Source organism: Trachurus japonicus, unplaced genomic scaffold (assembly GCF_045865225.1).
Source record: "Trachurus japonicus isolate A0001 unplaced genomic scaffold, Traja_1.0 AP029687.1".
Taxonomy (NCBI): Eukaryota; Metazoa; Chordata; class Actinopteri; order Carangiformes; family Carangidae; genus Trachurus; species Trachurus japonicus.
Window position 1 is genome coordinate 229,322 of NW_028219820.1, and position 17,972 is coordinate 247,293.

Sequence of the window (17,972 nt, forward strand, 5' to 3'; positions counted from 1 at the left end):
GTGCTAAAGTTTTATTAGGCACTTTGTTGTTTAGATTCCAGAAATTGTCAAAAATTGTAAATATTTTAATTCACAAGAAAAACACTGAGTCCTGCAACAGAGGACTGTTGGATTGTAGTCAAATCAACAGGAACACACAATAACCAGCCAGAAAAGTATTATCATGAAGAAGAAGTTGCTACTTTCAACAATGTTATTTCAAAGAACTTCATCCTCAGCCTCTATGATATTTCAGAGATCAGCCTCAGACTGACTGTAAATGAAAACAAGGTGACAGCAACTACAGCAGAGCTGGAAGCAACGAAAACTGAACTGGAGCTGCAGAAGACAAAAGTGGAGGAACTGATTAATGGTAAGTCATATGTTATAGCTATAACTTATGTTAGGAAAATCTAAGAGAAATTCATTAATTCACAAGAAGAACACTGAGTCCTGCAACAGAGGACTGTTGGATTGGAATTAACACTAACAGGAAACACACAATAACCAGCCAGAAAAGTATTATAATGAAGAAGAAGTAGTGAAATGCTACTTTCAACAGTGTTATTTCAAAGAACTTCATCCTCTATGATATTTCAGAGATCAGTAACAAGGTGACAACAACTACAGCAGAGCTGGAAGCAACGAAAACTGAACTGGAGCTCCAGAAGACAAAAGTGGAGGAACTGATTGTAAGAACTGTTGGTAAGTATTTAAAAATCCCATTAAAAATCTGAGCAGAGTAATTCATTAAACCATTGGTTTTTCATGCTTCTCTAGTCCAAATGATAGAACTGGTTTCTAGAGTAACAACTGACAAAGTGACAAGTTATAGGCGCAAAACTGGATGTTTCTAAGAACAAACTGCATTAATCTTCACCCTTAGCCTCTATGATATTTCAGAGATCAGCTGCAGACTGACTGTAACTGAAAACAAGGTGACAGCAACTACAGCAGAGCTGGAAGCAACGAAAACTGAACTGGAGCTGCAGAAGACAAAAGTGGAGGAACTGATGAATGGTAAGTAACAGAACCACAACAGAAGTACATGTAGTGGACTGAAGACCATAACTACAGACAATCCTGCTGAAACAAAACAACTATTGGTTTTCATGCTTTTCTAGTCCAAGTGATAGAACTGGTTTCTAGAGTAACAACTGATCAGAAGGAAGTGAAGGACTGGATGTTTCTAAGAACAAACTGGATGAGATCCAGATGACATTTGCAGGAATATTGATAAAGAACCAGAAGTACATGCAGTGGACTGTAGACCACATCCTAACATATTTTAACTCCAGAATATCCTGCTTAAACAACAACAACAACAACAAAAAATGCATAGACTACATCTTCATCCTCAGCCTCTATGATATTTCAGAGATCAGCCTCAGACTGACAGCAACTGAAAACAAGGTGACAGCAACTACAGCAGAGCTGGAAGCAACGAAAACTGAACTGGAGCTCCAGAAGACAAAAGTGGAGGAACTGATGAATGGTAAGTCATAAAAATGGCATTATTAGTAGAAAAAAAAATCTACGAAAAGCAATTAATTAAACTATTGGTTTTCATGTTGTTCTAATCCAAGTGATAGAACTGGTTTCTAGAGTGACAACTGATCAGAAGGAAGTGAAGGACTGGATGTTTCTAAGAACAAACTGGATGAGATCCAGACGACATCTGCAGGGATATTGATCAAAACAAAACAATACAGAAGTACATGTTGTGGAGTCCAATGACTGAAGACATCCTAATACAAATTTTACAGACAACCCTGCTTAAAGAAGAGATGCATTAAAGGGATAGTTCACCCAAAATTCAAATTTCACTCTACTCACCCTCATGTCGACTAAGGGCTGGGAGAAGTTTCAGAGTTCTCCGTGCCTTCTCTGAGTTACAGCGGGGCTCCGTGCAGCACTGCATGTTCATACAGTGGGTACTAGTTTCATTTGGACGTTTCCCTCACGTAACGCGTGATTCACGCGTTGCGTGAAATTGTAGGTCACACTGTAGCCACTAGGTGGAAGCATCGTACTGAGATGCAGCTCAAAAGATTTTGGGATAATTCCACGTTTGACCACAACGTAGCTGCAATGGAGAGTGGCGCTGTTCATAGGCCATAGGTACTTCATTTGCAGCTGTGGTCGAGAGAGCTAGAGAGTGAGTGGAGAGAGGGACCGCTACGCCGGTCAATCAGATCAATGTTGTTGTTTTATTGTTTCACAGTGGTTACAGTAGCCTACGTTCAACAGGATCAATGGTTCTCAGCCTTTTGGGGGCCCCTGCATATTTTTGATCTCTCCTGTAGCCTGGCTGGGTGGCTCCAAGTTTGAGTAGTTTGAGTTCTGCAAGTTCTGGTGAATGTAACAATCCACTTATAGCCCACGACCGCTACGTCCGTGCCAGCAGCCTGGACCCGATGCTGCTGGACTCACGAGCGGAGCAATAATGCACATCTGTCAGCAGCTGCTCTTGAAGGGACAGATTAGATGCTGATTTTGTTAACAGTGACTTTGTTGCATCCAAACATTTAGCATATCTGTCGGGTGCTGTCTCTTCTCCGGTACAAAGTGGGAGATGACAGAACTAGGCTTTAATCGAGGGAAAGCTACATTGTTGCGAGTTGACTCCGGCCGGCGTGTGCACATGCACTAAGCCTGGGAATATTCTCGTTTGTCCCGGACTCCTGGTCATAGTTAGGCTATCTCAAGGAAATTTAAATCGAATGCAACTGGACTTGGTTATTTGTCTAGGAAGACGTTTCACCTCTCATCCAAGAGGCTGAAGCCAGTTGCATTCGATTTAAATTTCCTTGAGATAAGTGCACACTGTTTCTGCTGTCAATTCGGTCATAGTTCATTTGTAACGTGTTTTCTTCATTCTTCATTAGGCTAATGTTAACACTAGAACCACCCAGATGGTCTCACACAGACGTTTGTGTTTTTCTTACGTAAATGACTTTGTTTACATTAAAGGTGTACAGAAAAGAAAATTGAATTTGAGCCCACTCTGGGTCATAAAATTAGTGTAATAACTCATCTATCAGACGATGTAGGCCAAACTTTGTGCAAAATTCTATTTTTGAGTAAATCCGTGATGAAAGTGTGTATTTTAGTGTAGTTTTTTTTTTTCGTATTGGATAATGCAGGCGCACGGATTATACGTCAGCCTGTACACGATTCACTAGCCACTGATATTGGATCCGTAATCCGTCATTCAAACGTCTGAGACACGCACACACACACGGAGCTCGGGCTCGCCCCAAGCTTTGAATATCCCGCCCGCTCGATAACGACCAATCAAATTCATTTTCCTTACTCGGGTAAACTCGTGTTGCAGCTCGTGACAACTCGGCGCGACAAACGGGACAAACGGCCATTTCTGTACACCTTTAAAACTACAGGTCTCTCAGTCCGTGACTTTTCCATGTGTGATGGTTTCTGAAGCTTACAACTTACACAAATGAAACATTCGATTTCTGGGCATTTATACCTCGAGCCGACAATAGCTTATTTTTTTCTTCAATTATTGTTTTCATCTACAGTTATATTTATCATAATATGCCCAATTCGGGAGGGAGAGAGGGGGGAGAGAGTGCCGCGGTCACGTTACATAATGTAACAGTTTCCAGAAAAATACAAAACAGGATATTTATTCATGTTACCCTCTGTTTAGGTAGATAAAGGTCTCAGTCACATTTGAATAAAAATAATGCAATTAGGCTAAATATCATAGGATCTTTTTTTTAAAGATAGGCCTATTTTATTTTTAGTGCCATAATTCAGAGATGATTTTCACTTAACGAAATGAAACGAAACAATGAAGCCTATAGTTTTGTCCTCCGGCTTATGAAAAGTGTGAGGAGAGGTAGCTATCTGTAAGAACCGGTTTTTCTAAGCTGACTGAACAGCTGTGTGAAGTTCTGTGGGGGGCAGGGCTGAAGTATCCACAAGCACACCTATTGATCAGAGATAAATGAAGGTGCTAATGTGTCGCTGATGTGTCTATTAAGCTGGTCCTACAGACCGCTGCATATAAACCCCACTGTAGCGATTTTCACCTAGCCTGCTTTCAATAAAACACACACAAGCATTCTAATTGCAATCAGTGAAATATATGAAATCAATATAAAACACAATTTAAATATGAGAGTTGCTGTTGCTCTAGTTTAATAGCGCTGCAGCTGCATTTGCCGTGCGCCCCTGTCTGTATGTGAACCTGTGTCTATGTGCAGGCAGAGATCAGAGATGGTGTTTATTTTAATAACCATGCGTTTCACCAGCTCTCATCTCCGCCAGTCAGCCTCTCAACCTGCCACCTCTCTCGCGTGCGGGCGCACCGCACGCAAACACACGTGAGTCGTGGACACATTTATTTAGGCTATTTATTTATTTATTTATTTTTTCTGTGGGAAACACTGATCAAGCTGTGCGTACGCACAACTCTCCGCAATATTCCAAGAATGGTGCGGACATGAACACACCTCATATTCCACCCCCAGAATGACTCAGCACACATATATGGTCAGCACGTGCATAATTAAGTAGCCGACAACACCCGGAATGATGCTTCGGCGGACCTGCCCTCGCTTTTGAGGTCGGTTGTGAGAAAAATGCCTACTGTCCAGACAACTGTGTTTTTTTTAAAGCACCCCTGCATTACACAAACACACACACATACGATAGCCGCACATATAGGCTATATCAGTGATCGCCTCTGGGCTGGTTGCTCCTGCCCGGTCTGTACACTCCTCTCATCCTCACTTCAGCACCTGTCCTGGGCTGCACAGTGTCGGCTCGGCTCGCTCCTCGTTTTAAATGACTTTTAAAAGTAGCGTAAACAGCCTACTGTTCTCTGATTCCTCATACGCGTATTTAGTTAGGCTATAGCTACGTTGCATTATTATTAGTTATAGGCCTACTTCATTCAATCAAAAAAAAAAAAAAAAAAAAGGACGGTGGAGCGAGCCAACACAGGTGCTGAAGTGAGGGAGAGGAGTGGAGAGACTGGGCGTCCGCAGGGTTTTTGCAACTTGCGGATCAGTAAGGGCGGAGGACCGACATGACGGGGGGTCTCAGTCTCCTGATACCTGTGCAGGCGGGCCAGGACCGCGGAGGTCAGCGAGACAGAGAACAAGTCCGCCTCGGCTGTAGTAATGCCTTGAGGAACGCACGTATCATTCCACCGCCGCCTGCCGCCACAGAGTGAAGCCTCTTTCCCCAGAAGGAGGTCCAGGTTGAACACTATTAATAAACGCAGGTCCCAAATGAACGCAGGTCCCTAATAAACGCCTGTTGATTTGAGCGATTTAAGCAAATAAACGCCCGGGCCTTTATTTGGTGTTTTACGGTAGGCTATTGCCCGTTCATTCATGAGAAATCATCCAGCTACACTCTCAGTCAAACAAGGTGGGGATAGAACACTACTGTACAGTAGTTGGCTCATTTTAAAAACACACCGGCAGCATCGCCCACTGAGTTAATTAACTGCTGTGTGGAAAACCACGCTGTGGTCCATAATCGCGGTGCAGATGGGTGTGTTTGGAGCTGACAAGAGGATCGATAAAAGAGAGTGAGACGTATAGCTGCCGTCGTTACATTTTTCTCATTGAAAAACTATACTGTATTATTATTATTATTATTATATTGCATTCCCCATTCGTGTTCACTGCTCCGTGCTGCTGTCTTATAGAGGCGATCTGCTGCTCACAGATGCCACCTGGCGGTTGTTTGGGCACATTGCAGCTTCTGGTGAAAACACAATTACTCCTCCACAAAAAATCCGCGTGAGCCTCCCGTGACTCACGCGTGAATCTCGCGTGAAACCGTCCAAATGAAACTAGTACCCACTGTATGACGGTTGCAAATGGGGCTCACTTTTCTTTGTCCAAAAAGACACACCAAAAAACATCCAGATACCTCTCGCATGATTTGCACTGACACCGGTGCAAATCGCGCAAGATTTGGACGGACACAGGAAGAGCTGTGCTGGGAGCTTCCGCTACAAACAAGCTTAAAATATAGACTTATTTCATTTTTTTTGGAACAATTTCTCATGTTGGGGCTTCAATACCAGAGGGACATTATAGACAAGCAGTATGGAGGTATTTGGATGTTTTTTGGTGTGTCTTTTTGGATGATGAAAAGTGAGGCCCGTTCCCAGCCCTTAAGCTGCGTTCACACCGGACCTTTTGTTTTTCGAACGAGCAACGAGTTTACATGTTAAGTCAATGCAAACGAGCGATGGAGCGTTTTATCGCCCAGGCGAAAAAACGCTGGGGCTCGGAGTGACAGCGACTGAGCGACGGAGCGTTTTTTGCTCTAGTCGCTCCCGTTGCTCGAGATGAGAAATCCCAACTCTCCGGCCGTCAGTCGCTCGTCGCTCAGCGCTGATTGGCTGCCGTAATCCCGGAGGTGCCGGTGTAAACAGAGACACATGGCATTGGGCATGACGTCATCAAAGCGAAAATGCGAGTCTGTGTGTCGGGGTTCGATACTTTGTGTTGATGGATGGAAAGATGATGGCCCAGTCGGCAAACTTTTGTTGGGTGATTTGCTTTTTTATTACACCAAAGAAAACCCAAAATACTCACAGGTGGCAAAAAAAACCCAGCAGGAATAATATTTACAACAAGATGGAGGCAAAAGATATGTACAAGAATCAGGCAGCCAGTCTGTATGCTCCTCAGCCGAACACCCCTTCAAGTGAGCTGAGCTCTCTTTAAATACCCCCTTGGCCCCTCCCCCGGGCAAACCAATTAACAAAACACAGGGGTTAAGAAACAAAAACTGGGAAAAATACACAAAACTTCCAGAACCCCTTTAAATCTAACCCCAGTACTGTGGCACTAACAACCCCCCATATGGCTGCGCCACTTTTCCCCCAGAACACATAAATTAACCATACTTTATAACAATTCACCACATATGGTTCAGTCCGTGGTCACCTGACCCAAGGTAGCGCGCCACAGTGCGCTACTTAAGACGTGGACCGGAACTGCCTCGGTTCGGCCTGTGAACCTGAGACAGACCTCCGCAGCAACAGCAGGTGAGCGTGTGTGTAGGTGTGTGTGTGTATGTATCACGTAGGCGCCGAGTGTGCACCCTCGACGACCCACAGTGGGGAGAACAGAGTTCAGGGCACGGGAAAAGTTTATGCCACCGCTGGACCGCGAGATGCGGCCGACGGGGAACAGTTTATAAGGAGCTTGGCTCCGCCGGAACAATGAGGGCGCAGCGCGCGCCACCGACACCGGCACTCTCTGGGAAAGAGAGCGCGCCGGTCAGGGAATGACGGGCGTTCAAAGGCGCTCCGTCACATTATCCCCCTCCTCCCCGAGGTTGACGATGTGCGGCAACCTGGAGAGATAATCTGCCACAACGTTGGTCTTGCCAGCTCGATGTCGGATCTGGAACTGGAATGGCTGGAGAGAGAGGTACCAGCGGGTGAGACGACTGTTGTGGTCTTTCATGGAGTTAATCCAGGTCAGAGCCCTGTGATCAGTCTCTAAGTCAAACTCCCTCCCCAGCAGGTAGTACCTCAAACTCTCCAGGGCCCATTTGATGGCCAGGCCCTCCTTCTCCACAGTAGAGTACCTGGTCTCCCGTGGCAGCAGCTTCCGGCTCAGGTACAGCACCGGTCGCTCGTCCCCCGGCTCACCTTGGGCCAAGACTGCCCCCAGTCCCACCGCTGAGGCCTCGGTCTGAACCAGGAACCGCTGGCTGAAGTCAGGGCTCCTCAGAACTGGCGAAGAGCACAAACAGGCCTTGAGAGCTTGGAACGCTGCCTCGCAGTCCTCGTTCCAGATGACCGGGTTCCTCTGGTCCTTCGCCGTCAGTGCTGTCAGAGGTGCTGCGATGGTGGCGAACTGTGGGACGAACCTCCTGTACCAGCTGGCCAAGCCCAAGAAGGACCTCACCTCCTTCTTCGTGCGAGGGCGTGGGCAGCTACGGACGGCCTCGACCTTGTCCACCTGTGGTCGGACCTCCCCTCGTCCAAGCCGGTACCCCAAGTACTTCGCCTCCTCCCTGCCCCATTGACACTTGGCTGGATTCAGCGTCAGGCCTGCCAGGTGCTGCTCCCAGGTGGCACTGAAAATGACCACGTCATCGAGGTAGGCAGCACTGCAGTCCTCACACCCCCGCAGGACACGGTCCATCAGCCTCTGGAAAGTTGCCGGTGCTCCATGTAGGCCGAAGGGCATCACCGTGAACTGGAAGAGGCCGGCAGGTGTCTGGAACGCTGTGCAGGGACGACTGGACGCTTCCAGGGGTACCTGCCAGTACCCTTTACAGAGGTCCAGGGTGGTGATGAACCTAGCCCGACCAATCCTCTCCAGCAGGTCGTCGATCCGGGGCATCGGGTAGGCGTCAAACTCTGACATGGCGCTGACCTTCCGGAAGTTGATGCAGATGCGCAGGGAACCGTCCTTCTTCCCCACAATGACCACCGGGCTACACCACTCAGACTGCGACGGCTCGATCACCCCCAAGCGCTGCATCTCCTCCACCTCCTTCTGAAGTTTGGCCACAAGATGCTGGGGCACCCGGTAGGCCCTCTGACGAACCGACCCCTTGTCTTTCAGCCGGACCACATGCTCCACGAGGTCAGTCTTCCCCGGGTTGGCCGCGAAGAGCTTGGCGACCCCCTGGAACACCTGGCACAGCTGGCTGGACTGGGTGGCAGAGAGGTGCCCGAGAGCAGGCTCCGCAGACTGGCGGAGGTCGGCAAGGGTAGACTCCTCCTCCCCCTCGCTGTCCACTGCCGTCACCAGCAGGGACGCCACAGGAACCCGAACCGGAGCCTCCTTCCACTCCTTCAGCAGGTTGACGTGGTAAACCTGCTTCGCCCTTTTCTTGTCCGGGTGGTGGATCTCGTACGTCACCGGGCCCATCTTCCTGAGGACGGTGTACGGGCCCTGCCATTTGGCCAGCAGCTTGCTGTTGGAGGATGGCAGGAGGAGTAAGACCTTCTGGCCGGGCTGGAACTCCCGGTGCCTGGCCTGTCGGTCGTACCACGCCTTCTGGGCCTGCTGGGCTTCACGAAGGTTGACCTCTGCCTCTTCTCTGTACGCCGCCAACCGGTCCCTCATCTCCAGCACGAACTGGACCACACCCCGGTCACTGGTGCCAGTTGTGGGAGCCTCCCAGGTCTTCCGCAGCAGATCCAATGGCCCCTGTACCTCCCAGCCATACAGGAGCTCAAACGGGGAAAACCCTGTGGACGCTTGGGGAACCTCCCGGTAGGCGAAAAGCAGGTAGGGCAGCCACTGGTCCCAGTCTCTCCCGGTGTCGTCCACAAACTTCTGCAACATCTTCTTCAGGGTCTGATTGAAGCGCTCGACCAGGCCGTCCGTCTGAGGATGGTACGGGGTGGTCTTGATCGCCGAAATCCCCAGCTGCCGGTGGAAGAGCTGCAGGAGTCTGGAGGTGAAGTTGGTCCCCTGGTCTGTGATGATCTCGTCCGGTACCCCAACCCTGGAAAACAACTGGACAAGACAACGCAGAACAGCAGGAGCAGTGACCGTGCGCAGGGGGAAAGCCTCTGGGAACCGTGTGGCATAGTCACAGAGCACCAGGATGTACTGGTGCCCCCCACTGCTCTTCACCAGTGGGCCCACAATGTCCATGGCCACACGCCTAAACGGAGTGGAGATCACAGGCAGGGGTTGTAGGTAGGCTCGGTCGGACTGGCGGACATAGCAAGTTTTCTGACAGGTGGGACAGGTTTTGCAGAAGGTTTGCACATCAACATACATAGAAGGCCAATAGAACCTGGAGGATATGCGCAAATATGTTTTGTTGCGGCCAAGATGACCTGCCCAAGGCAAGGTGTGTGCCAGGTGCATTATCATCGGCCGACATGACACAGGAACCACAAGGCGTTTGACACCATCCGCCACTGCATACAAAACATCACTGTCAACAACAAAACATTCTCTCCCCCCTTTTGACATATCCAGCCCCCCAACCACCTTGGTGAACAAGGGCTTCAGAGTCCCATCCTCCCTTTGCAGGGCCCCAATGTCCTCTGGCACCTCCCACATGCCCCGCCCCTTTGCACAGTCCGGCTCCCGGGACTTCAGCCCCTTTTCAAACCGCCGCTGGCGGCGAGACTTCCTGGGCCCCTTCATGGCCCCCTCAAACAAACTGCTGTCCAGGGTTGAAAATAGTTCTGGATCGGGCCCCTTTTCCGGCCCTGGGTCAGCCGTCACTCCCGCCCTGGCCTGGGCGCGGGTGATCACATGACCAGACAAACCCTTCCCCAGGTCACTGTCTTTGGGGCCGGCCTCCAGCAGCACGCCCAGCAGCACAGGTAAGTCCCACCCCAGGATAGCAGCCACGGGTAACCTTTCCACCACCCCAACAGTCAGCAGGTAAGGTTGCTCATCCACCACCACCGTCACCTCAGCTGTGGGGTAGGAATGGCTGTCCCCGTGTACACACACAATGTCTTCCCTTCTGCTATAATCCACCATGCCCGTTGGCACCAACTCCCTTCGGACCAGCGTCAGGAAGCTCCCCGAGTCAACCAGAGCAGTCACAGACTCACCATTAATGGTAACATCCTTAAAGCGCTGTTGCCCTCCCCCAGTACTTGCAACCTCAACCCGAGGAGTGTAACATGCCCTGCTAAGCTTAGCTTTTCTGATGGGGCACAACGAAGCCTTGTGCCCTGCTTGCTGGCAGTAAAAACAGATGAACTCCTTACCGGGGCTGCGCTGGCGAGGTGCAGGCCGGGCGTCTCCAGTCAGATGCTGGCCGGCTCTGGCTGCTGGTCTGGGCTGCGACGACACCTGACGACTGGGACCACCGTGGTAGGCAGGCGGGCCTCCCCTCCGTGCGTTGAGGTACTGCAGCGCTAGCTTGCCTGCAGCTAGCCCATCCGTCGGCTCGTGCTCCTTCACCCAGGTGCGGATGTCTGCTGGGAAGACTCGCAGCAGCTGCTCCAAAATGACCTGCTCACCGATCTGCTCCTTGGTATGCTGCTCTGGCCGAATCCACCGACGGTAGAGACCCTTTAAGCGGTGGTAAGTCTCTGTTGGGTTCTCTCCCGGCGGAACTGCCATGGCCCGGAACTGCTGGCGATACGTCTCCGGTGAGATGTCAAACTTGGTCAGGAGTGCCGCCTTCAGGTCCGGGTACGAATGAGCCCTCTCCTCGTCCATAGCGGTGTATGCCTCTAGCGCCTTCCCAGTGAGTAGCGGCACCAGGCGACATGCCCACTCACCATCTGGCCAACCCCACGTTCTGGCAATCCGCTCGAAGCGAAGCAGGTAATTTTCAATGTCCTCCCCAGCCAGGTACTGGGGAATCTTGGGGTCGCCACAGGGTCTGCCCTCCGGCCTCGGAGGTTCTGACCCACTGCTCACCCCAAACCTTGGCGCCCTTAAGGGTGAACTGCGGCGCGGTGCAGCGGGTGTCGGTAAGTCCATTCTCAGGCTCATCAGCGACCTCTCAGATGGTGACAGGGACCCGATCTCTGGGATAGGTGCAGGAACAGGTGCTACCGGCCTCGGCCCTGCTACTGCCTGACCCAGTTGCGGGGCTGGCCACGAAGCCCGGAGTCCCCGGAGCTCTGCCAGAAACCCCTCCTCTCTTCTCTGCTGTCCCTCCAGGAAGGTCCTCATGACAGCCACCAGCTCCTCTCCTGGACTTGGAGCTCCAGGGCCGGCCTGCAGGACTGGAGCCGCTGCACCCCCTTCGTCCTCCTCGGCTGTGGACCAGGCTCCCTCCTCGCCATCTTCGTCCTGTACTGGTTCCTCCTTTTGTGAGCGCAACACGGTACGTCTTCCTGTGTACCGGAGGCGCCCTCGTCGACTGGCCATCCCACTTCTGACACCAAATGTCGGGGTTCGATAATTTGTGTTGATGGATGGAAAGATGATGGCCCAGTCGGCAAACTTTTGTTGGGTGATTTGCTTTTTTATTACACCAAAAAAAAAACAAAATACTCACAGGTGGCAACGTAAAAAAAAACCAGCAGGAATAATATTTACAACAAGATGGAGGCAAAAGATATGTACAAGAATCAGGCAGCCAGTCTGTATGCTCCTCAGCCGAACACCCCTTCAAGTGAGCTGAGCTCTCTTTAAATACCCCCTTGGCCCCTCCCCCGGGCAAACCAATTAACAAAACACAGGGGTTAAGAAACAAAAACTGGGAAAAATACACAAAACTTCCAGAACCCCTTTAAATCTAACCCCAGTACTGTGGCACTAACAACCCCCCATATGGCTGCGCCACTTTTCCCCCAGAACACATAAATTAACCATACTTTATAACAATTCACCACATATGGTTCAGTCCGTGGTCACCTGACCCAAGGTAGCGCGCCACAGTGCGCTACTTAAGACGTGGACCGGAACTGCCTCGGTTCGGCCTGTGAACCTGAGACAGACCTCCGCAGCAACAGCAGGTGAGCGTGTGTGTAGGTGTGTGTGTGTATGTATCACGTAGGCGCCGAGTGTGCACCCTCGACGACCCACAGTGGGGAGAACAGAGTTCAGGGCACGGGAAAAGTTTATGCCACCGCTGGACCGCGAGATGCGGCCGACGGGGAACAGTTTATAAGGAGCTTGGCTCCGCCGGAACAATGAGGGCGCAGCGCGCGCCCCCGACACCGGCACTCTCTGGGAAAGAGAGCGCGCCGGTCAGGGAATGACGGGCGTTCAAAGGCGCTCCGTCACACTGTGGCTCTGTGCCAAATTGACGTGCGACTGCAGCTGAGCGATGGAGCGTTTTTTTTGGAGCGATACGAGCGACAGCGACAAAAATAAAAGGTCCGGTGTGAACGCACCGTTAGTCGACATGAGGGTGAGTAGAAACTGAGTGAAATTTGAATTTTGGGTGAACTATCCCTTTAATCAATAAAGAATTGTGGACATGACACTTGTTTCAATCTTTAAAAAGGGAATCTTGTTTCCATGTTGTGTTTTACAGAAAATGTGAAGTACGCATTCACTGCTGGTTTGGGTCCAGGGACTACTGGACCGTACAATACTGAAACAACAGTTGTCTACGATAGAGTACTCACCAATGTTGGTGGGGCTTATAACCCACATACAGGTAGTGTATACATCACCACATGCTTCATAACATAAACTGACAATGTTGAGTATTGGACAGTGATGATGAGATCTCTGTTTCTTTACTGTTCCAGGTATCTTCACTGCTCCAGTTAAAGGAGTCTACTACTTCAGATTTACTGCCTTCAGCAACCAAGACAGAACATGGGCGGCAGTGAACTTAAACCATAATAATCAGAGAGTCCTGCACAATGCTGTCATCAATAACCCTGAAACTTCACTTGCAAGTGCATTAATTCTCCAGGTGGAAAAGGGAAGTGTGGTCTATATGACTTTGCAGCCGAACTCTGTGCTTTATGATAGTAATGACTATCGAACCACCTTCAGTGGTTTCCTGCTGTATCGTCTGTGATTTGAAGTCGGCTATTTTGACACCTTCAAGAAAGGCCTTAAACAAACCATGTCAATGATTCATCAACATTTGACTGTTGATTTCAATACAATTAAAAGTAATGTGTATTAGTCAATCACAAGGCTTATTTTGCAATATAAAGGTGTCCATTAAAATACATTCATACTTAGTGTGTGTATAAATACAGACAACCTTCAATAATTCATATGGAGGAGCCTGATGACAAGGTGACGGACTGACCAGTCACTTTACTGTTTGTTTTGAAAGAATTACAGATTATGGGAAAACACACTTGCATGGTAGTGATTATATTGAGCCCTTACCTTGAAAATGAAAAAAGAAAAAGTGAAGTCCTAGAATAATCCACTTAACCAAGTGTAAAGTTATTTTACTGGGTTGATTTCACATAAAGAATAACAAAATGAGGATTTTATGATATCATTACTGATATTTAGGATGTCATTCGACCCACATGTTCTCATGCCATTTGGTATTTCTAACTTGTCCCTTTCTTTAAAAACAAAACTTTTCCATAACACATTGAGTGTCCAGCCACTGACCAGCTCCATAAACATGATATCACCTGTTTAAATAAGATGAATAATGATACTAATGAGAATCAGGCCATTTGCCCACAGCTGTGGACATTGCATCAGTCTACCTTCATAAATACTGGATGGTCAGTAGCAGCCACCTTCTTTCAGAGTTTGTGCTCCTGTGATCAGTGGGAGTAGCTACATCCACACTAAATCTTGTTGAGTTGATTTTCCTAGCAGGGGTTTCTAGAGGTTTTCCAATGGGGGGTCCTGTGCTGGTGGTGTTGCTCCTCTGTCTGTCTGGGACATGGGCTCAGGCAGAAAGTGGAGGAGCTGACAATGTTAGCGCTGATATCTGGGCTGAGCTCAGAGCTCTGAGAGACATGGTGGTGGAGCAGAAGGTGGAACTGAAGTTTACCAAGGCTGAACTTCAAACCCAGAAAGATAAAGTGGCCGTTCTTGAGAAGGAGAAATCAGGTACAGTACTGTGCAAAAGTTTTATTAGGCACTTTGTTGTTTAGATTCCAGAAATTGTCAAAAATTGTAACTATTTTAATTCACAAGAAGAACACTGAGTCCTGCAACAGAGGACTGTTGGATTGTAGTCAAATCAACAGGAACACACAATAACCAGCCAGAAAAGTATTATAATGAAGAAGAAGTCATTAAAGAACTTCATCCTCTATGATATTTCAGAGATCAGCTCCAGACTGACAGCAACTGAAAACAAACTGACTGTAACTGAAAAACAGGTGACAACAACTACAGCAGAGCTGGAAGCAACGAAAACTGAACTGGAGCTCCAGAAGACAAAAGTGGAGGAACTGATTGTAAGAACTGATGGTAAGTAATAAAAATTCATTAAACTATTAGTTTTCATGCTTTTCTAGTCCAAGTGATAAAACTGTTTTTTAGAGTGACAACTGATTGGAAGTGAAGATATGGGTAAAAACTGGATGAGATCCAAACGACATTTGCAGGAATATTGATTAAAAAAACAACAACAGAAGTACATGTTGTCAAATGTAGTGGAGTCCAATGACTGAAGACCATCCTAATACATATTTTAACTACAGACAATACCGCTTAAACAAAAAATGCATAAATCTTCATCCCCAGCCTCTATGATATTTCAGAGATCAGCTTCAGACTGACAGCAACTGAAAACAAGGTGACAGCAACTACAGCAGAGCTGGAAGCAACGAAAACTGAACTGGAGCTCCAGAAGACAAAAGTGGAGGAACTGATGAATGGTAAGTCATAAAAATCCTGTTATTATAATCTAAGAAGTGTAATTCATTAAACTATTGGTTTTTCATGCTTTTCTATTCCAAGTGATAGAACTGGTTTCTATGTGACAACTGATCAGAAGGAAGTGACAAGTTATGGGGGAAAACTGGATGTTTCTAAGAACAAACTGGATGAGGTCCAGACGACATTTGCAGGAATACTGATAAAAACAAAACAAAACAAAACAAAAAAGTTGAGTCCATTGAGTGAAGACAACACCCTAATACATATTTTACAGACAATCCTGTATCAATTAAGAATTGTGGACATGACACTTGTTGTTTTGATCTTTAAAAAGTGAATCTTATTTCCATGTTGTGTTTTACAGAAAATGTGAAGTACGCATTCACTGCTGGTTTGGATCTCTCAGGGAATATTGGACCGTACAATACTGAAAAAACACTTGTCTACGGAAAAGTACTCACCAATGTTGGTGAGGCTTATAACCCACATACAGGTAGTGTATACATCACCACATGCTTCATAACATAAGCTGACAATGTTGCGTATTGGACAGTGATGATGAGATCACTGGTTCTTTACTGTTCCAGGTATCTTCACTGCTCCAGTTAAAGGAGTCTACTACATCAGATTTACTGCCTACATCCAAAATGGAAAATGCGTGGGAATCGTCTCATTCCATAATAATCAGAAAGTCGTGCGCAGTTATGAGGATGGTGACCCTCTAGCTTCAATTGCAAATGCATTCATTCTCCAGATGGAAAAGGGAAGTGTGGTCTATCTGACTTTGTTCCCAGGCTGTGCGCTTTATGATGATAATCTCTACCGGAACAGCTTCAGTGGTTTCCTGCTGTATCGTCTGTGATTTTAAGTCGGCTACTTTGACACTTCCAAGAAAGACCTTAAACAAACCATGTTAATGATTCATCAGAATGTGACTGTTAATTTCACTACAATGAAAACTTAAAGTAATGTGTATTTGTCAATAACAAGGATTATCTTACACTATGAAGGTGTCCATTAAATCACATTCATACTTAATGACTCCCTGTACTGTCCTTTATTATCAGAAACTATAAAACATGTATTAACTGCAATATTCTAAAAACTTAATCAACACTGAGCATTAGCGTGTGTATAAATACAGGCTCTGTCTCACACAACCCTCAACTACTAGGACACCACAGAGTTACTATGTGTCACATTTTCCAAGAGTGATACCTGTTGTAGACTATTTTATGGATACTCCGGCGCGTAAGTTTAAGCCATGGCCCAACGCACCGTAACACCGAGTAGACCCCCCATTGAGAGATGAAGTCTGCTAACCGCTAGCTTATCTAGTTGTAGCAACTTTAGCAATGACCGCACCATAACAAACAGCGCAGTCAAAAAGCCACTCATAGCCACAAATAATGCTCAGAACAGCACCAAACGTCATCAACAGTACAAACAGGGTCCCAGCACATAATACGAGGCATCAAACATCTGTTAGCTTAGCCTGGTTTCTATTGAAAAGAGACCAAAACAACTCACCCACTCTCCTCCAGTTAGCGTCCAGGCACAGGCAGTGACCACACTGACCACTTGATTCCCCCAGGTCCAGCACATAGACTCCACCGCAGCTGCCCCTCTTTCACTTTTCGCCTCCATTTCCTTCAGCTCGTCTTCAGTAAACTCAGTCTCAAACTGATAGTGGCGCCCATCGAAATAAAACCAGTCGTTGTTGTTCTCAAACTGCATAAACTCAGCCCTTCTGTGATGTCTGCTTGTTACTGCCCATAGATGTATACTGAACAGTATCTATGGTTACTGGCTGCCATGGTTACAGGAAGTCAGAGTGTAGCCGATTACCGAGTGAAGTACAAGGGGGCAGTTGTCGGTCTGAGAAGTGAAGCTCACTTCCGCGTTCAAAAAGCTGCAATCCCCTCGGCTGTCGCTGGGGGCTGGCTCCAGAAGGGAGCAACTCCAACTGAGCCCCATGTTAAAATAGCCGATTTTACAGCTTAAAAAAACATATTTACAGCCTGGTACATTTCATTTTTTTGGTCTCAACCGATAGTTTCTACCCCCGCACACACTCTGAGGGGGGTGAATTTTTTTTAAACTCTACCGTTTTACTATTATTAGGTTTAAAGTTCTGGCCAATTAGGGCGCAGAACCGTTGAGTGACAGGTCCGGAGGCCGCTGCTTCGAGGCCAGTGGGCGGGCTCTCGGCCGGCCAACGGCCGCACCGCTCCAAATATGGCAAGTAGAATCCAACATGGCGCGGCTCAAACCCCCGTAGTAGCGGCACAAAACAGACTCCCCCAAACCAATGGGTGACGTCACGGGTGCTACGTCCATTCTTTTTACAGTCTATGGTGAAGTAGAGTCCCGCAGCTCAAGGATGAATGTGTGTGTATTACTCCATACAATGCAGCCAAAATGTCCATGTATCTTGCCTATCAGTTTATAATAGTTATTATCGAGTGTTCACAGGGAAATGAACGGAGTTGGGCATTTATAACTTTAGATATTTGCGGGAGAAAATCACGTAAACAAGCGCGAGATTAGACGCGACGTCACGCGCGAGATCAGGACGACGTTTGTTGCCTGGTAACATAGTGAAGCAGACATCACAAAGGGACAACACGGCTGAGTTTATGGAGTTTGAGAACAACGAAGACTGGTTTCATTTCGATGGGCGCCACTATCAGTTTGAGGCTGAGTTTACTGAAGACGAGCTGAAGGAAATGGAGGAGAAAAGTGAAAGAGGGGCAGCTGCGGTGG

The 17,972-nt window shown here is 47.9% G+C and overlaps 1 protein-coding gene and 1 long non-coding RNA gene across 3 annotated transcripts in view; both read left to right on the top strand.

Moving 5' to 3' along the window:
* LOC146960999 (cerebellin-3-like) overlaps window positions 1-17,972 on the top strand; it is a 98,997-nt gene that overhangs the window by 45,164 nt on the left and 35,861 nt on the right. The window lies entirely within an intron of this gene.
* LOC146961000 (uncharacterized) lies at window positions 890-15,844 on the top strand. The gene is made up of 3 exons (XR_015035318.1): window positions 890-999; window positions 15,571-15,699; window positions 15,794-15,844. It is a non-coding gene; the product is annotated as an uncharacterized LOC146961000 (long non-coding RNA).